Source organism: Eschrichtius robustus, chromosome X, assembly GCF_028021215.1.
Source record: "Eschrichtius robustus isolate mEscRob2 chromosome X, mEscRob2.pri, whole genome shotgun sequence".
NCBI classification, from domain to species: domain Eukaryota; kingdom Metazoa; phylum Chordata; class Mammalia; order Artiodactyla; family Eschrichtiidae; genus Eschrichtius; species Eschrichtius robustus.
In genome coordinates, this window is record NC_090845.1 from 111,783,742 (window position 1) to 111,807,404 (window position 23,663).

Below are 23,663 nucleotides of genomic sequence, written 5' to 3' on the forward strand. Positions count from 1 at the left end.
ACAGCCATGTGGATAATAATGTTATCTGATAGTTGATTTAAAAGTGAAATCCCACAGTTAAATACAGAAATTCAAAATTGGCCCAATTTTATACATGCCTCCACCCACTCGGACCTGAAAGACTTAGAATAAGGAAGGATGTTTATCATAGGCTGTCAATCAAAAGGGTATTAATTTGGAGACAGTTTGTCCACATGCTTTGTCACAAGTAATTTGCTTTTAATGATAGATAAAATATCACATTGTGTAAAAATTAGTTTTTTCAGTGATTTGAATTCAACAAGAAAAAATTTTAGTTAAGTAAGACATTCAGAAAAGTACAAAAATCTCAAGTTTACAACTCCATGTAACCCCCATGTAAAACCATGTATCCACTACTAAGTAAAAGAAACAATATTGCCAGTGTTCTAGAAGCCCCATTTAGGTCCTTCCTAAATACTCTCCCCACCTTTTATCCCAAAGGGAACTACTATCCTCACTACTAATAAAATAGACTTTTCTGTGATTTGAGCTTTTTATAAATACGTAAACAATGTATTCTGTTATGTCTGGCTTCTTTCACTCAGTGTAATGATTTGAGGTTTATTTATGTTGTCATGTATGGTAGTACTTCATACAATTTCATTACTAATATTATACTCTGTGGTTATACTGACATTTATTTATCCATTATATTGTTGATAAACATCTGTTTCCAGTTTGGGGCTGTTATGATTAGTGCTGATTTGAAGCATCTTGACATTGTTATTTTTTTGGCAAAAATGTGACCTCATTTCTGTCAGATATATCTGTAGGGGTGGAATTGCTGCATCATAGGGTATGCATATCTCCAACTTTGGCATATAATGCTGAAGACTCTTACAAATTGTTGTAACAATGTAAACTCTGACCTTTTTCTGTTCCAGTATCCCATCCAGAGTAAGACATTTTATATAGTCATCATGTTTCTTTAGGCTCTTCTTATTGGTGACAGTTTCTGTCTCTTCTTTCCTTCTAGGAATTCAATCATCATACAAAAATTACACCTTTTCAGCATTTTCCTCCCTTTTATCTCTCCAGGTTTGTGTCTGGATATTTTCTTTGGATCTATTTTTCGGTTTACTAAATTCTCTCCTCAACAGAGTCTAACCTCCTGTTCAACCTATCTATTGCATCCTTTACTTGAGTTATTTTACTTCGTATTTGTATGATTTATTTAGCACATATTTGTAGTTTTCAGTTCTATCTTAAAATTCTCTATCTTGTCTTCTATTTGATTGTCCTATTGTTTATAATTATTTTACTTCCATATATAAAAATTCCATTATTTGGATAACCCATGGGTTTATTATTATTTTGTAGTATGTCTCTTAGTTTTTGATCACAGAGTATAACTACTTATGTGCCTGGTAATTTCTGATTGGGTTTAATGTATCATGTTTCAAAAATTATAGAGATAATCTGAGACTCTGAATGATATTGATAAATATGTCTCCTTAGAGGAATTATTTACTTGTTTATTAATACTTCTGACAGGGGACTAGCTAGAACAACGAGTGATCCCTTATCAATTTAACCCAATGAGGACTGATATGATTCAAAAATGGAGTTTAGTCTCTGTGAGGACTGATCTATTTCTAGTTCTTTCTTCCTCTTTGGATATAGTTCCTCAGATTCCTTGGTCAAGGTGCTTACTCCTTGAAAGGCCCTGATCATCAATACTAATAACCCTATTAATAATAGGGTCAGTGAGTGTATTGAAAGAATTGCTCAGCTTTGTTTCAATAGAACTTTCAGAATTAGCAGATACATCTGGAAAAAAGTTGCCATAAATGCTTAGTTTATATGTGTGGGCTTTCCTCCTCTCCCACATTTGAGTTGAGCTGAACTGAAATGTCCACATACTAGTTATTTCACAAAAATTATTTTTCAATATTGTCTTCATCATTTTTTTGGTTCTCATTAAGGGTATTGTCCCCAAATTAGAAGCATTCTATTGCTAGAAGCAGTATACTGCTTTACTCAAACAAAGTAGAGTCGATTAATGTTTATTCTCAAATTACGCCTTTCTCACTGACAATCGAACATTTTCTCTGATGTAAGAAAAGTTTGGAGTTTTGGAAAGTAAAAAAGGAATTGAATATAAGCTTGAGTATGCCCAATGGAAGTGTGAAAATCATGGAAATGACATTTTTCTTTGCAGAAGAAAAATGGTTGAAGCCATTTGCTATATGGAATGTGTAGTTTAGTTGTATTTTGTGTCTTCTATCAGTTTCCAAATTTTGTGAGCCATTAAATTCTATCTCCTGAATATTTGCCTTACTCCTTTAAGGCAGCCATTTACTAGTTTTTCCCTCCACTGTCTATTGGAAAGCCTGTTTGTTTGGTATCTTTACCTATCACTAATGTTATCTTCTTCATCATCATCAAAAATGGTATTGGACTTCTACTATATATAGGGCTCCATATGCAGTCTCGATTAATTGTTATTCTATGTTGTGGCAGAAAATCTGAATCCACAGTAAAAGTAGCAGTAAATACTTTCACAAATGGAAGAGCGGAAGAAAAGAACTGATATTTATGGAATAGGAGTTATGTGCCAAGAACATTACATGCATGTTTTATGAACCTAAGAAGCAGATAGATATTTGAATATTTGGGGTCTCCTTAGCAGTTCAGCTTCAAGGTTTATGTTTCCTTTACTTCTCCAAGTTGTATCCTCAGGTGGAAACATTTAATAGCATAACACAAATTTCTGAGGGCTAAGTTATCTAATTCTCCCATCATCTCTTGATGTGTACACTACTAATCTTCTCATTTGACAGTTGAGAAAATTGAGACACAGAGAATTTATTTAATTTGCCTGAGGTCACACAACTTGTTAGCTGTGGAACTGAGATTCCAATCCAGATCTGGTTAATTTCAAAGTCTGTGCTTTTAATCAATACAGGACAGGTCTCAGCAAGCTCATTTCTTGCATATGTTAAAAGCCTCCAAACATATTTTAAATAGTCAGCATTTGAATATTAGTTAAACATGGCTTCTAAAGAAAAAGTTACGTTACTCTGAATAAGAAAACCTTAATCACCATGAAGATGTGGTTTTTTTTTCTTACGGTTCCTTTCACACACATTTTACTGTAGAGACACTGAGGGACATGTAATAACCGAGTTATACAAATGCAAACAAGGACCTTTTTTTAACCGGAGGAGCAATAAAGTGTGAGCTCAAAAGAGATATATTACTACATTTTTTGGTAAATTAGAATATTTGTGGTAAATTAGTTCTGAAAATGAAATAAAAAGTAGCTAACATTTTAGGTTCAAAACAGTATAAAAAGTGAAATTTATATAATTGTTATTGTTAGTGTCTATATTTATACTTCAGTAAAAATAAAGATATAAGGAAAAATTATGTTTCATTTAGATGTTGGCTTTGTAAAGACATTATTTATGATACTATTACACAGATAACAGAAACAGTTGGCTCAGAATCATTTCTTTCTCCACGAAATCATATTTGGGTTGAATATAGGTGCTCAAAGTAAATGCACTGCTTTTGTTTGAGTTTCTGAATAGTTGTTATAATTTTCCATGTTAGCTTGAATGTGTAGGCATGAGCTATTTATACAAAATAATAGTTTTACATTTTCATTGCAAATTGGAAATTTTGCAATCATGCACATTAACAAATCTAAATTGGCCACCCTAAAATAAATGTTTCAAGGTGATAACTTTTTGACATGAAAATGAGGTTTCGATGTATTTTTAAAACTAATTAGTACAAAGCCAATTCTAACAATTTCCTTGTTGTAGGAATGCAGAATCAGTTAAACACTGGGGTGCTAATTAAATTAACAAAATTTAATTTAATTGATGCCATGATAAAGCACAGATAAGAAGTTATAACAGTGATTATTCCAAAACTTCATCCTCTTGACATGGTGCCATTATTACATATAGGTCTCTCGGCCCTATTAAGGTAATATATGACTTATTTAAAAGTAGATTGCCAGTGACGTCAGCAAAAATGGGAGAGTAGGGAACTCCAATAGCTCATTGTTCCACAAAAGCAAAAATTAACTTACATAGGCTGCCATAATGCCCTTTAGCAGAACTCTGGAAACTAATCAGATGTTTATAGCAACCTGAAAAATGCTTAATCAAGAAAAAAATCCCAATCACTTGAATCTCATTAGGAGTGTTTTGTGGTATTATTACCTACCCTAACCCTACCCTGCGTTCACCAGCTTGGTGATAGCCTTAAAGAACTCAGACCACATCCTGGTTCCTAGTGATAGAGGGAGAGAATGTGATATACTCCAAGAATTGTGATTATTTGTTTTGATCTATCTGGTAACATCCTGAAGGATCCGCTCAAAGGGCTTGCCTTTTTTTCACCTACCTCAGTAAGTTAGCATGGCTGACGTGGCTACCCTGGGGGGGCGGGTGTGATTGTTGAAAACATGTAAAGGCAAGTGCAGTAGCCTCTGCCCCGTGGAGCAAGGGATAAAAATTTGGGTAAACAACAGACAAACTGAAAAGCTTGAGAGTGAAGCCTCGGTAGTCAGACACTTCAGGGGATGAGGGCTTTGAAAAGCTCACAGGTATTTCTGGGAAAGACATACACATATCCAGGGATGGTTGCTTGTTCAGAAACTACCTGAGAAGTTCCCAAACCCTCATTTCTAGTAGATTTTCAGGTACTGCTTTAGCAGGAAATGAAGGCAAAGGCAGAGTTCTAAACTCTAAACTCAAAGCAAGTAAATTGAAGAAAATAAATATTTGAGTGGAATGAATGAAATAGAGAAAAACAATACATAAAATCAACAAAAACAGAAGTTGGTTCTTTGAGAAGATCAGTAAAATTGTCAGAATTTTAGGTAGACTGGCCAAGAATAAAGGAGGATTCACATTACTAACTTCAGAAATGAAAGTGGGGACATTACTACCAACATGACAGAATAAAAAGGGAGTATAAGAGAATGCTATGAACAATTGTAGATATCCAGTCCAACAAGTTAGATAGCCTAGTTGGGTAATTTTCTGGAAACACACAAACTAGCACAAATGTCTGGAGAAGAGATAGAATATCTAAATAGACCTATAATAAGAGATTGAATACATAATCAAAATTTCCAAAAAGAGGCCCAGGATCAGAGGGCTTCACCAGTGAATTCTACCAAACATTTAAAGAAGAATTAGCAACAATCCTTTTCAAACTCTTACCACCACCACCACCACCCCCCACCCAATAAAGGAGAGAACACTTCCTAACTCATTATATGAGGCCAGGATTCCCCTAATACCAGAGCCAGGCAAAGATACCACAGGGAAAAACAACTATAGGCGAACATCCCGTATGAGTATAGCTGCAAAAGTCCTCAACAAAATACTAGCAAGCCAAATCCAATAGTGTATTGAAAGCATGACCAAATGGGATTTTCCCAGGAATACAAGGGTGTTTCAACATGCAAAAATCAATCAATGTAATACTCTATATTAATAGAACAAAGAAACTAAAACACCAATCATCACACTAGATAGAGAAAAAAGCATGCAACAAAATCCAACATCCTTTCATGATAAAAACTCTCAACAAAATAGCAATAGAAGGAAATTCTTCCAACATGATGAAGGTTATCTATTTTAAAAAGCCACATCTAACATCATACTCACTGGTGAAAGACGGAACGCTTCACTCCTGAGATCGTTAACAAAACAAGGATGTCTGTTCTTGCCACTTCTATTCAACTGTACTGGAAGTTCTAGCTAGGGCCATTAGTCAAGGAAAATAAATAATAAGACATACAAACTTCAAAGGAATAAATGAAATGGTCTCTATTTGTAGATAGCATGAGAATTCATATTAAAAATCCTAGGAATCTACAAAAAAATATTGTAACATAAACAAATTCATCAAAGGAGCAGGATCAACATACACAAATCAGTTGTATTGCTATACACTGGAAATGAATAATTCAAAAAAGAAATTTCTAAAACCAGTCCATTTACAACAGGATGAAAAAGAACAAAACACTTAGGAATAAGTTTAACCAAATAGGTGCAAATCTCCTATCCTGAAAACTACTGAAAGAAACTCAAAATGATCTAAATAAATAGAAAAATATACCATGTTTACCGATTGAAAGACTTAATATTGTTAAAATAGCAATACTCCCTCAAATGACCTACAGATTCAATAAAATATCAAAATCTGAAGTGCATTTTTAGTGAAAGTGGACAAATTGATACTAAAATGCATATGGAATTGCAAGGGAACCTGAGTAGCCTAAACAATCTTGGAAAGGAGAAAAAAAAGTTGGTGGTCTCCCCCATCCTGATTTTAAAACTTAGGACAAGGCTACAGTAATCAAAAGAGTGTATTCCTGGCATAGGGATAGCCATATAGGTCAGTGGAATGGAATTGTCCACAAATAAACCTGTATAGCTATCTCCAGTTGATTTTGACAAGGTTGCCCAGACAGTTTAATGGGGAAAGAATAGTCTTTTCAAGCAATGGTCTTGCAACAACTAGATATTCACTTGCAAAAGAATGACCCTTACCTCATACCATTTACAAAAAATAACACAAAATGGACCAAAGAATTACATGTAAGAGCTAAAAGTATAAAACACGTAGAAGAAAAAAGGAGTAAGTTTTCATATTCTTGGATTTGGCAATGTATACATAGCTATGACACCAAAAACACAAGCAACAAAAGACAAAATAGATAAATTGGACTTCATCAAAATTAAAAACTTTTGTACATACAAGATTATTATAAAAAAAAGTGAAAAGACAATCCACAGAATGCAAGAAAATATTGTAAAACCATATGTATAATAAGGGCCTGTATCCAGAATATATAACAAATATGTACAACTCAACAACAAAAAACTATCCAATTAAAACATGTGCAAAATAGTGGAATAGAAATTTCTCCAAAGAAGATAAATAAATAACCAAAAATCACATGGAAAATGCTCAACATCCTTAGTCATTAAGGAAATACAAATCAAAACCACTGTGAGATATTATTTCAAATTTACTAGATTGGTCATCAAAAAGATAACAAGAGTGGGTGAGGATGTGGAGAAATTGGAACACTTTGTGCATTGCTGGTAAGAATGTAAAATGGTAGAGCTGCTGTGGAAAACACTTTGGCTGCTCATTAAAATTTAAATATACAGTTTCCATATGAGTCAGTGCTGTGCTCTCATGTAAATACCTGTGATAACTGAAAACGTATATTCCTAAAACAACTTGTGTTTGGATGTTCATAGCAGCATTTTTCATTATAGTCCCAAAGTGAAAACGAGCCAAATGTCCATCAGCTGCTAAGCAAAATGTGGTATAGCCATACAATGGAATATTATGTATCCCTAAAAAGGAATGAACATGCTGCAACACGGATGAACTTCAAAAACATTATGCTAAGTGAAATAAGCCAGACAGAAAGGACACACACATATCATGTGATTCCATTTATTTGAAGTGTCCAGAATAGGCAAATCCATAGAGAAAGAAAGCAGATTAGTGGTTGCCAGGGACTGGAGATAGAGAGTGGAGGATGGGGAGTGGCTACTTAATGAGTGCAGGGTTTTCTTTCGGGCTGATGAAATTAGATAGTGGTTATGATGGTACAACATTGTGAATGTACCAAAAGCAACGGAATTGTACACTTTAAAATGGTTTAAATGGCGTAATTTTAAAATAAGCATTTCTTCTGGGGGGCTTGATCTCTGATCAGATCACTGAAAAATTCATTCTGATCTCCAGATTTGTGGGAGACAGACACTTGCTCTACTGCAACCTGGAGAGAATGGATCATCAAAGTTGACTGTTCACATTTCCTGGGAGCTACTTCTTTGAATGATAACACCTAAACAGTAGTCCATTAATACAGAATGTTTCTTTTGTTTTCTTTTCAAATAACTTTTGTGTATCTTTTTTCAGATTTTTTAGAGCAGTTTAATTTAAGGTTCACAGCAAAATTGAGGGGAAGGTAGAGATTTTGCATATACCCCCTGCTCCAATACATGCGTAGCCTCCCCCATTATCAGCATCTTCCACCAGAGTGATACTTGTGGTGAATCTACACTGACACATCATAATCACCCAAAGTCCATAGTTTACATTTTGGTCCTAGTGTTGTACATTTTATGGACCTTTTGTTTTTAAAAGGAATCAGACCTTTACTGCTGCCGAGACTGGAAGAGAGGACCGTTCTTATTTCAATCAAAGCAACTCTGCTTTTATCTATTTTATAAATTGGGGTTCTATAAAAAGTTTCATTTAAAAATTGGGATTGACATATATACACTAATATGTATAAAATGGATAACTAATAAGAACCTGCTGTATAAAAAAATAAAATAAAATTCAAAAATTAAAAAACAAGCAGTATCTAGATACTAAAAAATATCCTGCAAAAGTATTCAGCTAAAGAGTTCTAAAATTCCTTTCATTTTTGATGTTCTGTGTGACTGTTGTGACCTTTAACTGTGGCGTTTGTGACATCTACGAGATATTCCTGCTCAGAAGCATAACTGCAAGCCTTGCAAGAAATTTTATTTAACAATTCCATATCGTTTGTATTATGGGTCACATGCTACTCACAAAGCTTTGCAATAATTAACTTTAATCATCATAGCAGCACTATGAATCAAAAACTATTTTCATAACAATTTTACTGAAGATAAAAGTGAGGGGAGAGAAATTAAGAAAGTTTCCCAAGGTTGGGATTTGTTCTCCATTTAAGTGCCTTCACAGCTCCACCGTGCTGTTTTTCCATACTACAGAAGCTACCTTTCCATATTAATGAATCTCTGCTAGTGCAGCTCATTTTTTTGTAGGCCTTTGAATTACTGTGCTAGGTACTCATCTACACTTTCTTACAGACTTACCCTTGTGACTTCAGGGAGGCATTTTGACAGGGATCACATCTTTCCTGAGAGTTACTCTTTCTAGGATTTTTGTTTTCTCTTCTCTTCTAATGAAGGCAACCACTCCTATAGGCAAACTAGTGAATACCACTTATATAACCAATTGGCTGACTAGGGGACAGACCCAGAAATGTGGTGTTGCCAACTCTGTTTTAATAAAGCTTGACATTTAACCCTAGAGACCCATAATGGCAGCATTCCAAAGACAATGTCTTTGTTGATGAACACATCTTGTTGAGAAGTTTTGTCAAGAATATAATTTCACCATTGTCTGTTTAAGCAACTCTTCTGCTGATATATTTATCCATTCTCCAAAATCTACAAATAAGTATGTTTATTTATGTATTTCATGATCACATGTTTATGTTCATAATAAAGAAAATTGTTTAGTCAAATACTATGTAGAATATGATTGTTCACAATATTCTCTAGTAATCTCTTTAGTACTGATGAGCTGGGTGAAATGGAGCATATATGTAAGGCAGGTTTAAGTCTGCTCTGATTCAGAAATAAGGCATAGAACCAAGTGAATGTCTACTGATATCACTAGAGCTAGCTAAGTAATTTCCAAGATGAATAATTGGCATAATTGAGTTTATTTAAAAGGATGGGAAGGACAATAAAACTCCTCTTCAGTGACTGAATATACTTCTATCATTAATTACCTGTAGATTTGTGACCACTTGGCAAACCTCTGTAGTTATAGTACTAAAAATATGCTGTGGCAAAAACATATCATTCAACATTTTTTAAAGATGATACAGGTTTAGAGAACTCAAAGATATAATTTAACTGATTTTGAAAATATTTCAAATTTCAGAAATTAAGACTCATGAGAATAGGTGGAAAGAACTAAGCTTATTTGGGTTGAGGTAGAGGTCTTTTATACAGAGAACACTATATATCTGTCTTCCATTTCCACTGACAGCAGAGCAAAAATAAAAGAGCTAAAACCACAGGATTATGGATTATCTAAAATAAACAATCAATTGAGGCACTGGAAGTGTTAGTGATGTGAAGTCAATTTCTTTAAGGAGGAAATAAGCACAGTGAATAATAAAGTAAAATAAATTTTAAATATTGAAGGGTAGAATATTATTTTTAACTATAGTGTAAAGGGGGGCTTTACTAAAGTACTGAAACATTTAAGAATCTGAGGATATCTTCTAGTGATAACATGAAATTTGAAATCTGTGGTACTCAGACTTGCAGAGAAACTTATCTTGAAAATGTAAGGGATCCTTGTAGTGAGATTTCTGAGAACAAGAGAGTCTGTGCTATCACTTGGAGCTGCCATATGTAAGGCAAATAGAGACAACACATTTGTGCTTCATTCCACTTTGAAGGCACTCAGATAAGCAGGCCATTTTCTCACTGAGACTGAAAACCTCTTCACCACTTGTCATCTTAAATACCCATTTGGTAAGAGAGTGAGATAATGTTTTCACATTTAGTGTTTTCTCAAAATTTACACACATCCTGGCATTCTGAGAGTCAATGAGAACATTTATTTAATTCATGATGTCTAAATAATTACCTAAGGGAAAAATGTGCTTAGAGTATTTTAATTTAAAAATATGCTAGAGATTTCATGTATTTTGTGTATGTGTGGTCTATGAGTCTGTGAGTGTTTGCCTGTGCTAGTAGAAGATTGCTAGTTTTTTTAAAACAAATACAATTTCTGACTCAATAAAGAAATTATGTATCTATTAGATTTACCATGGATGTAAAAAAAATTAAACCCAAGAGAACAGAACTTACAGTGGTTCATAAGCGCTATTTCCTACTGTTAAGTTAATGTTTTATGACATCATTATGCAACTTTTTCACTCCCATTGGAGAATTGTCCTCTATTCTCTCTTCTTGAATAAATAGCCTGAAACAGTATACTCTGATAACTGTTCTGGCTGAAAATCATATCTGCACCCTGTTGAGAAATATAGTCCAATTTAAATTAGTATTTCCAGTAAATATACAAAAACACTTTCCAAAACATCTTTCAGGGAAGCTACATCACCAAATGATGTATTTTCTAAGTAAGGCAGACCAATTTATATTCAAGTCATTTTGCCATTCCATTAAACTTTACAGCATATGGCATTTTCTTCAAAAGTGATGGGACAAAGGAAAAGAGACACACTGGAAAGGAAATAGTAACTATTTTCCTTTGTATTATATATTTTGTTCCTTGTATTTTCCTTTGATGATAAAACAGACTTTTTTTTTTTTTTAACTCTATAAAGGATAACTGTGGAGGCACATTTTGGATAATATTGTGAATCTGCATGCAATATTGATTCATTTGATTCAACAGACATAGAACAAATGCTGAAGCAGCAAGACGTTTTATAGTTTATTAATGACGATGATAATTCAACAAACATTTATTGATCTCCTATGGTTGCCAGCCTCTTATTCTTATAATTAGTTATATAGGGATGAAGGAGATAGGCAGGGTCCCTGATCTCATGGAACTTACCTTCTATAAAGACTGGGATGGGGAGGTTAGAGGAAGCTACAAAAATCTGAAAAAAATCAATAAAAAAATTTTGTTAGTGAAAATTTTTATGAAGAAAGTGAAATAAGGTAATTTAATGGAGATATCCTTGGGTGATGATAAAGGGATTTTTGAGAACTTATCTGAGGATGTGGTATTTGAATTGAACCTTTATGATAAAATGGAACCAACCTCATGAATATGTAGGGCCAGAGTTTTTCAAGTGGAAGAGACTGTAAGTACAAAGGCCCTGAAGCAGGAGTTAGCTTTGTGCATTCAAGAAACTTAAGAATTCAACAAATGGCATTGGGAAAACTGGATATCTACATGCTGAAAATGAAGTTGGATACTTACCTTACACCATATATAAAAACTAACTCAAAATGGGTCAAAGACTTAAATGTAAGAGCTAAAACTATACAAAACTTGGGAAAAAAACATAGGGGAAGAGCTATATGACATTGGATCTTTTTTTTTTTTTGATTTTCTAAGAGTTTTTATTTTTAATCATACATAGTTATTAAATTTTATCAGTGCTTTTTCTGGTTCTATTACAGTAATTGTATAGTTTTTCTCCTTTGGTCTATTGATATGGTAAGTTATATTGATTGATTTTCTGATGTTGAATCATCTTTGTTTCCTGGAGGTAAAACTTTCTTAATAGTGTCTTATCATTTTTGTAATATAGATGATGATGATGATGATGATGAATAGTTAGATTGGCCTCACTATATATATATATATTTTTTTAAATAAATTTATTTATTTATTTTTGGCTGTGTTGGGTATTCGTTGCTACGCATGGGCTTTCTCTAGTTGCAGCGGGCAGGGGCTGCTCCTCGTTATGGTGCGCAGGCTTCTCATTGCGGTGGCTTCTCTAGTTGTGGAGCATGGGCTCTAGGTGCGCAGGCTTCAGTAGTTGTGGCTCGAGGGCTCTAGAGTGCAGGCTCAGTAGTTGTGGCGCCCGGGCTTAATTGCTCCACAGCATGTGGGATCTTCCCAGACCATTAGCAGGCGGTTTCTTAACCACTGCGCCACCGGGGAAGTCCCTCACTATATATATATATATATATATATATATATATATATATATATATATATATATATATATATATATATATTTTACTTTTAAAAATAGCAGCTTTATTGAGATATAATTCTCATGTTATAAAGTTCACCCTTTAAAGTATACAATTCAGTGGTTTTTAGTATATTTACAGAGTTATGACATTGGATCTTGCAGTGATTTCTTGGATATGACACCAAAGCACAGGCAGCAAAAGAAAAAAAGATAAATTGGACTGTATCAGAATCAAAAGCTTTTGTACATTAAAGGATACTAGGAACAGAGTGAAAAGGCAACCCATGGAATGGGAAAAATATCATATATCTGATCAAGGATTAATGCACAGAATAAAGAACTCCTACAACTCAGCAACAAGAAGCAAACAACCCAAGAAAAAATGGGCCAAAGATTTAAATAGACGTTTTTCCAAAGAAGATATAGAAATGGACAACAAGCACATGAAAAAGACATGATCAGCATCACTAATCACTAAGGAAATGAAAATCAAAGCCACAGTGAGATATCACTTCTCATACACTAGGATGTTTATTATAAAAACTATAAATAAAAAGTGTTGGCAAAGATGTGTAGAAATTGGAACCCTTTGTACATTGCTGGTGGGAATATAAAATGGTGCAGCCGCTGTGGAAAACAGGATGGTGCTTCCTCACAAAATTAAAAACGTAATTACAATTTGATCCAGCAATTCCATTTCTGGGTACATGCCCAAAAGAATTAGAAGCATTTCCTTGAAGATAAAGTTGTTCACCCGCTTTCATAGCAGCATTATTTACAGTAGTTAAAAGGTAGAAAAATCCTAGTATCTATTTTATAGATGAATGGATAAAGAAAATGAGGTATATACATACAATGGCATCTTATTCAATCCTAAAAAGAAAGGGAATGCTGACACATGTGACAACATGATGGAACATTGAAGACATTATCCTAAGTGAAATAAGCCAGTCACAAAAATGCAATACCGTATGATTCTAGTTACATGAAGTACCCAGAAAAGTCAAATTGAAGAGACAGGAAGAATGTTAGTTGCCAGGGGCTGGAAGGTAGTAAGAAAATTTTAGTTGGCTGACTCCAATATTCTAAGTAAAAAGGTAAATGATATATTTTTGTTTGTAAGTAATTAAGAACAATCTGGAACATCATCATTTGTCAATTTACCTAAAATCATCTTGCTTATATTTAAATTTGCACATTATAAAAGGTTTAAATTAGTGACTTTGTTAATTGTCTTAAAGTGTTTTAAATCTCATAGCATCTTTTTTTTCTAACAATTATTCTTCAATTAATTATTTGGATAATATTAAATAATTTAAGGTATATACATTCATAAATAAATTTACCTATTTTTATACACTATGCTTTCCATTTATTCATACAAGCATTTTTTGACTACTATAATCAGGATCAGACACATAATAGACACTTATAAAACAGCCATGCTGTTTCTCATAAAATTAAACCACATGCTTTTGGTGTTTTCCAGAATACTGTATGACTACAAAATGTTGGTGTTGATGCATAAGACACAGACAACTTTTAAATAAGCTTTTTGTGAAAAGAGAAGTTTTTCCTGAAAATCAATATGCCTGGCCTAAAGTGAAATTGGTCATTATAACATGTGGAGGTCAAATATTTAATATTTCATTGTTAAAAATACTGAGGTATTATATTTCTGTTAAGTTACTAAAGGAGTGGGAAGGAAGTGGGGTTGGGGGAGGGCGATGGCACTCAGGAAAGAGATATTCTGATGATGAGATAGAAACAATTCAGGGGATGAATTTTCAAAATAAAACTTGATTTTGTTTCGAAAATGTCAAGGTGAGGAAAAGCAACAGTTCTGGCCTTTTTAATTACATGAGAATGTCAGCCTGGCATGTATTTATAGTTCCTTTCTTTCTCATTACAGATAAAAATATTTTGCTCATTACAAGTATACAGCAATCTTTGGTTTCCTAGATGTCAACTTAGAGGTGTATTTTTTCCCATTTTCCAGAGAGAAAATGGCTTTACACTCTGTAAGAAATTTTTTAAAAGTACAGAGCAAGATGGCAGACTAGGAAGCCCCATACTCTCCTTCTTCCCACAGGGACCCCAACTCAACAGTACACTCAAGAATACACCAAAAAATTCCCTCTGTGAGAAATGCAGAAACAAGTTAAATGACTTCTGTTCTCTATGCTGCATTAAAACGTATAGCAAAATTCATGGTGCTCACTTGCCATATTGCTTCCCCCCAGTATGCTACAATTGCAAGGACATTCCCAACTTCCCCTGTAGTCCTTCTGATGAAGAAGTAAAATGACAAATGTATAAACATAACTATAACAATTAAAATATGTTTAAGCACTCACAATATAAAGTATGTTAATGGATATACCATATATATATATATATATATATATATATATATATATATATATATATACACACACACACACACAAAATAAATGATGTTATTTTTGACACCAATAACATAAAGTATGTGTGGACAGGGAAAAATAGAAGAGTAGAGTTTTTTATGTGATTGTAGTTAAGTTGCTATCAACTTCAAATAGATTATTATAGCTATAAGATATTTTATGTAAGCTCCATGGCAACCACAAAGAGTATAACAATAGAAGGTACATAGAGAAAAATGAGAAAGATACCAAAGTGTGTCACTTCAAAAAAATAAATGAAATAGAAAGGCATCAAGAGATGGAAAAAGGAACAAAATTTACAAGCAGAAAACAGTAAACAGAATGACAATAGTAAGTCCTACCCTATTAGTAACTACTTTTTAATGCAAATGGATCATTGCAACTAACTAGACTAGATATAATCTTTGAAAGTTCTAGATTAATAAGAACTGGCCTTGATCTGATAAGAGCATAAGAAACAAGACATTTAAAACTTCTTTCATTTAATATAGTCTCAATTTGTATTTTTAAGATGTCATATTCTTCAGTGGGCACCAACTTTGTTTATATATGTGGATGGATAGATAGATATATTTTATTGGAATATATATGTATTACAATACAAGATATAAAAATATTTGGGGAAAAGGGAAAAGAGGGGGAAATTCATTAATAATCTCTCTGTTATAACAAAATCACTATTGATATTTTCTTCTCGGTATTTTCTAGTTATACATATAATTCAGTTGCATATGCAACTTTATATAATTTTCCACTAAAAATTATGCCATTACAACATAGTCTTCATAGTTAATTTTAATGAAGAGAGCTTTTTTATAGTATTATATTGCCTATATTTTTGTAAACACATTCAAGTTCATTTTTGAAAGATGTGGAGTATAAATGAATAAGTAAATAAGCAAACACATTGCTGTACAATATTCCATCATGAATGCAGTGCCATTAACTTGATCACTTATCAGTAATTGAGAAAATTAGTTCTCTTTTTTTCACTTATATAATTTTAAGGAATATTTTGCTGCAAATTAGTTTTTCAACATCCTGCACTATCTCTTTTGATTCGGTTTGCACAATTAGAATTTCTGGATGGAAGGACTCGAACAGTTCCATGGCTCTTGATGATAGATACTAAAACTTTGATTCCCAAAAGTTTGGAGGCAGCATTTCTTGACAGTACTCCTGTACAAGTAGGCTAATTTTCTGGACACACCAGTAAATGGAAAAGGAGACTTTAGATATTTCAGTAATGCTAAGGCTTTGAATTCCTGAGGTCACTATTTGTTATCCACAATATTGTGCCTGCATAATGAAACCTGATAACCTATTCTGACCCCTTATATCCTCCCATAAACTTTCTCCCCCACTCCTCAATACTTGAATGGTAATGAGGGATTTTGGTGGCAGTGATAGGTTTTCTCCATCCCTTCCTTTATTTGTTCTTTCTTTTGTGTGAGATAAATTTTCCACTAGTGTTATATAGGGATGTGTTATGTAAGTGCAAAACAATTATATTTTACTTTTTAAGTCCATCGACCCTATGGCAGAGAATGGTGCTCACTGTAACTGAGCCTGTATTTGCTGAACAGTAAACACGTGTGGGCTAGGGATATTTGTTATGATGAAATGTAAATAAAAAGAGAGAAATAAGGTAGTATTATTTCAATAATAGAGCTTTCCACCTTTAAAGCCTGCTGGAACTTCTGCAAATGTATAATCTAAATGTTACTAGACTTCCAATGATGGCTGATGCTGTGAACTATGTCTGGTTTGGCTTCGTTCCTCATAGTCTCTATGACAGAACCTCTGAAGCCATGGTAGAGCAGAAAACCTATGAAATAATCCGGTTGTCCAGATAGCCCAGACATTATGTCTCTGTCACACACCCTTGGGAATTAAGACAAACCGATTTAATGACCAGTTTCAAACTGGGCCAAAAAAATGATTATACAATGTATAACAAAACCAGTTTATTCACAGCAAAACCGATCATCATTCAATACTACATTTAGATAAAATACTTTAGACTAAAGTGAGTTATCTAGCCTTTAAGTTAATCATATTTTTAAAAAATCTGTAAATATCTTGTCTTTAAACACTAAGCTAACTGCTTTATACTTCTAACTTTCCAGTGTAAGCCAGCCTTTACCAAAATGATAGTTCTGGCATATTAGATGAAGGCTGGACTCAGAGATCATTTAGTCTATTCCCCCACATTTTATAGGTAAAGAAATTAGAAGTACCATATGTTACCTAAGGTATTCAAAATCACGCAGCTGGTTAAGTGGAAGAAAAGAGGTAGGAAGCCAGGTCTCTCATCTTCCAGTTAAAAGGCCTTTCCATTTTCCTCCCACTTCTGCCTCTCCACCCACCACAAGTTTGTTAGTGGCGCACTTTCATCCTTTGGCCACTTTCTAATCTCAGTGGGAATGAGTAGTGATGGATTAATTAGATAAACTAATTCCTGCTAATGGATGTATTATTCATTCATCAATTTACATTGTTAGTTGTTAGGCCCCTGAGACACAAAGTAAAATACAGTCTAAATCTGACTGCCCTAGAGAAACTCAAAGTCTAGTGGGGGAAACGTAATTACAGTAATGTGATAAGTGCTATAATAAAAGTTGTATGAGGTCCTGAGGGAGAAGAAAGGAGAAGGCTCCCTAACACCTGTTTTGGATGGAAGGGGCATATGTTGGGGGGAGGGGGGATTCAAAGAGGAACTGATGCTTGGATTGAAGTTAGATTACTTCCAATAATTTATGGATCCAGCATCACACATATTTTGTGCAGGGTGCAGAAGTGCAGTTTCTGAGCCCACCGTTTTCTAGGCCACAAAAGAGCTTTTTCTTTATTTTTTACCACTTCTCCAAGGGTCCCCTCCATGAATGAAACCAGGCTCACCCCTAACAATTAGGCTGCCTGAGCCTGCAACCCTCTTGAATAGTGATCTTATGTTTCCCTCTCATACTCCGTATGCCTCTGGAGGTTGGGTGTTTCCCTTGGTCCCTTCGATATTTTGAGACCTAAAGGCTCCAACATTTTGAAAACAGAAAAGTTGAACAACAACAAAAAATTCTGCTCCTTTGAGACACATGCTACCGAGTTCCCCACCTGCTTACTCTGCCCACATTGCATTTAGTAAAGAGTTTATCATATGGTTTACAGTTTTTCTTCCATCTCTATTTCAGACATTATTCATGATGACTTTCAAGTGCCTCAGTTCCTCGATCTCCTTATCTTCAGTGAGTTCTCAATCTTCTTTTGGCAACCCATTCTCCTGGTCGTACCTTGGACCTTATCATTCCCTATAATTGCCACCCCCACCATCACTGCTTTCTGACCAAAATTTCACTTTCATGGCCCACAATCCAGTGATCCCTCTACTCTATCCCATTCCATCAGACCTCTTTTTAATTCACTCTCCTCCATATCCAGCTTTGATTCCATGGTTCATAATTTTAGTAACACTCTTTACCAAAACTCTAAACTCACTTGCCTTCTGTCTTTCATTGACACCAGTTGACAGAGTACTAAACTGGATGAGCCTTGACACTTACATTTTATATACCCGAATCTCAGTATCACTGCTTGAGAGATCTACCAAAGGGAGGATAGATATCTGTAAATTTATGATCACCACCCTTCCTTTCACAGCCAAACTTCCCAAAGGGGGAAAATGCCTTTGTTTCCTCAACTCCCACCTATTTTTTATTTGCCCAATCTGGATTCTACCAAACATATTTTGCTTAATATCACCAACGACTTCTAGATCACTAAGTAAATAAACATTTTTTGGTCCTCAAATGTTGCTTGACCTCTCAGCAACATTTGATACTGTTGCACATTCATTCTTTCTTGAAACATTCTCTTCTTTGGCTTACAAGACACAGTGCTCTCTTGGTTTTCTTCTTACTTATATGGCTGTTCCATCTCTATCTGTTTTTCACTCATCCCTGGCTACCTGGACCTTAGTAAGTGGTGTTCCTCAACGCTTGATTTTTTGCCCTCTTCCTTCTCATGCTTTACTCTCTTCTAAAATAATCTCATCTATGCCCTAAGACTTTAATGGTTACAAATGAATATCTCAATCTTAGCCTTTTTCTTTGAGTGCCAGACAGTGTATCCAACTGTCTCCTTAGTACGTCCTCTTGTCATCTCAAACTCAACATAATATAAAACCGAATTAATGATGTCCACCATCTGAAGATATCCATTACACTTCCCAATATTCCCTATCTGGTGAATGGCATGTCCAGCCATTCAGTAACATCAAGCCAGAAAACTGACAGTCTTTCTTGACCCTTTCTTCTCCTTTAGCCTCAGTATTTCATCAATTATGAAGTCCTGGGAATTTTTCTACACCTCTAGAATGTGCTAAGACTTGGAGAATTTGCCTCTTTTATGTCTCTTTAATCTGTCGTCTTAGCTCAAGCTACCACTCTCTCTTTCCTAGATTATTTATATAGCTTCTTAACTGATCTACTTGATTACACCTTGTTCTAATTCTGAAAATGTTATGGAGTTAAAACCAGCATGATTTAGTGATTGGATGCAGAGATGGAGGAAAGAGGAGTCCCAGGTGATGTCCAAGTTTTTTATTTGAATGACTGGGTAGGTGATGTTTCTAGTCATTGAGATGGAGACTACAGGAAGAGGATGAGTTTTGGACTTCAGAATAATCTGTGTGTTGGTGGTGGTTGAAGACATAGGGTTAGATGAGACCACCTAGAGAGTGTAATAGAAGTGGAAGAAAAACCAAAGCTTGGGAAGTAGGACTACTATTTTCAGTCACATATTTTTCTAAACTTTCAATAACACTTAAGGAGCAAAAACAATGCTAGAAATTTCCATCATTAGGTATTCTTGTGAGATATAGATTCTTCAACAGATGAGTTTTTTGGTTAGATGACTTAGATAAGTGCTAGTTTAATGTCTGTCTTTTCTAGTTAACCACAAACTGTAGAAGGACGGTGCCATGACTAGGAAAAAAAAATCCAACAATGTGACTGCTTTTACTTAAAAATCATAAGTATTAATTTCAAATGAGCCTGACAGTCCTACTGAGTTTTCCTAGTCAATTGTTTTTGCTCACTTTTCTGGATGACTTATCTCACCTCAAATGTCTGTCACTTCCTCCAGCCCTCTTCCATCTCAGATGATGAAATTATTTGTGATTTTACAGGGAAATTGAGGCAATGAGAAGAGAACCATCTAACAATCCCAACTTTAAATCTTCCAAACTACTTCTATGCCCCATTACAATTTTATCCTGTTATTATGGATGAACTATCCTTGCATCTTGATAAAGACAATCATTCTGTCAGGTACTAGATCTCACCCCTCTCATCTACATGAAGTTTTTCTCTCATTTGTCTTTTCCTACTCCTTAATAAGTTGCCCCCCTCCTGCTTCATTGCCAACGGCCTATAAACATGTCACAATCCCTCCTATCCTGTACATCACTCCAGCTACCACCATGTATGTCTGCTCCTCTTTTGAGAAAATATCTTTGAACAAATTGTCTACATATGTACTCTTACTTTTTCATCCTCCCATTCTCACTCTCATTCACAACACACAGAATAGTTAATAAAACATAAAGATACAATTTAACAAATATTTACAAATCAATAACTAATGTAATCACAACCCAGGTAAAAAAGTAGAATCTTACAGTACCCCAGAGCTACTTCCCTGTCTCCCAATATCTGGTCCTTCCCTATCAAAGCATCACTCCTCCCTAGAGGTATGTCACTATCCTGAGTTTTATGAGAGTAACTTCTTTGCTATACATTATAATCTTACCACATATGTATGCATCCCTAAATAATATGGTTTGCTTTTGCCTGTTTTTAAAATATAAATATAAATGGAAATTCATTGTATTCTTTTTTCTTCTTTTGTTTGATATTTTCTTTGTGAGATTCATCTATGACAACATTGTAGTTTGTTCATTCTCATTGCTGTATAGTGTTCCACTGTATGAATATACCAGAATTAATTTATCTCTTTTCTTGTTGATGAACATAGGATTATTCCCATTTTGGGTTTATTACAAAAAAAGCTACTATCAACATTCTTGTACATGTGTCCAGGTACGCATGTACATGACTCTCTCTGGGGCATAATATAATTAGGCTATATCATACATATGTGTATCTTAAAACTTGCCAGGTAATGTCAGTTTTCCAAAGTATTTGTACCAAATTGTACTTTCACCAGAACTATACAATAGTTCCCTTTGCTGTGCATTCTTGCCAACATTTAATATTTAATATTGTCAATCTCTTTAATTTCTTTCAGTTTGGAGGCTGAGTTATAATGTTTGATTGTAATTTAAAATTAATTTATATAATAACTACACAGTTGAACATCTTTTTATATATTATTGGGGGCCATGTGGTTGTCTTCTTTTTTGAAATACCTGTCCAGATTTCTTGGTAGGCTTGTTCTTATTTATATTACTTCTTTATATATTCTGGATACTAATCCTTACTGGTTTTACATTTAAAAAATATCTCTACCACTTGGTGGCTTATTTTTCACTCTCATTTAGGAGTTATCTCATTAAATGAACAGAAATTATTAGTTTCAATGTAGTTGACTTATTTAATTAGCCAGAATTGATTTTCAGTGTATCATGTAAAGTTGGGGACTAATTTTATTTTTTTCCATATGGATACTCAAGTTTTCACAGCACCAATTATTAATAACACTTTTTACTACTGCTCCACAATGCCACATCTGTAATATCTATTATGCTTCATTGGTTTATTTTTCTTTTCTTTGAGGAGGGACTGTTTTTTGTTTTAACTGTTGAATCTTTAGTGACTGAAATTTTGTGTGATGTTTCATAGACATTCAATAAATATTTGTTGAATTAATAAATGAATGAATAAAGACTATCCACTGATAAAATTGGAATCATATCAGTGCATATTTATCATAATTCAATTACCCCAGGGGAAATTGACTAGAAAAGGTAAATATTATACCTACACCATTATAATATGACTATTGTTTATATACTGAAGAAATAATTGGTATTGATAAATGACTTTCTTAAGGAAACATCAAAGTGTATCATCAATATTAATTAACCTCATATTATCACAGAACAGAGTATCCTCATTAGGAGAATTAGATACAGACTGGGCATATGTTAGATTCTACATACATGTTGATCAATCCTTAATCAAATTGTTTGGGAAAATTTTGATTCTGGACCTAAAAACAATGAGGCTCATAAAACAAATCTTTAAAGTACTTATTAGATACTTAGAACCTGAAAGTTCATAAAATTTACTCCTTTTATTTTACAGTTGAGGAAAGCAGCCAAGAGGGCAAAATGATTTAAACACAATATAGCTTTCTTCTCCTCCTCCTTCTTGTCCTCCTCTTCCTCCTTCCCCTCTTCCTCCTCTCCTTTTCCTTCTCCTTCTTCTTTTTCTTTTTATTACTATACTACTACTTGTAATAATTTGATTTCTAACAGATTGCCCTTGAAGTCTGTAAACTGCTGCATACATATTTTAAAATATATTTCCAAAGCTCCAGATCTACATGGATGTATAACTGGTCTACAACATAGTAATCCTAAAACAATATTTTAAATTAAAATCTCATTATAAAACATCAACCGCAGTGCTCTGTATTTATATTGCAACTTTGTAATGCTATTTTGTTTACCTCATGACCAGTCTATCTCTCCTCTCCTTATAAAATTTTAGTGTGTCATTTGTTAACACGTCTTGCTTGTAGCGTAATCTCTTCCTGGATGCAGTGCTAATTGTATTTTTGGATCAACTTTGCATTCTAGCTTAATTGGCTCTACTTGAATTTGAAGTGGTGCAGTTTGGAATCTGCTAACAATTTAAAGCTCTTTTTCAAAGGTTTGAAAGGAAGACATAAAGGAATACTCTTATCCAAAGTTGGCATTCAGTAACTTGGTACTGTATTTTAAAACTTGGCTACGGCATGCTGCAACTAAGAGCCCGCATGCCACAACTAAGAAGCCCGCATGCTGCAACTAAAAAAGATCCCGCATGCTGCAACTAAGACCCGGCACAACCAAAATAAATAAATAAATAAATAAATATTGAAGGGAAAAGAAACCCCAAAAAAACTTGGCTCTGTATAGTGAGGTAGAAAAGTCGCTTCATACCTTCTTAAATATGAGAGGAAAGCATAATGGAAAATAACAGAGAAAAACGTCGTCTCTCTCTTTCTCCATCTTTCTCTCTCTCATCCTCCAATAAAAAAAGCATCACACAGGAATCAAGTATAGAAAGAGTTCATTGATCCCTTACTTCTCTTTTTTTTCATGTTTTGCATGCCATTTCAAAATCTGTGGTGTCAGGCACTAAACAGTATCTTCTTGGTCTGCATGCACATATTAATTAATATTGCATAGTGTTTTTAAAAGTTTGTCATAACAAAGCATCTTCTTCAAACCCCATCCCTTTCTTCTCTTCTCAGTGGCATCATGTGAGATTATGCTGCTCTCCTTTGTTATCTCCCATTTCTATTCCTTGACTAGTGGAGTCTAAAATATAGAATTTGGATGGTGTAAGGGTCCAATTTCTAGTTGAGTTCAGAAAGCCTGCCTAGGAGTGATTTTAGCAAGATGGTGAAATAGGAGTTTTCAGACTTCATCTCCCTTCAGAAACATCAATTTTGACAACCACTTATGGGTGAGAGTACCTTTGTGGGGGCATAGGATTTCAGGAGAG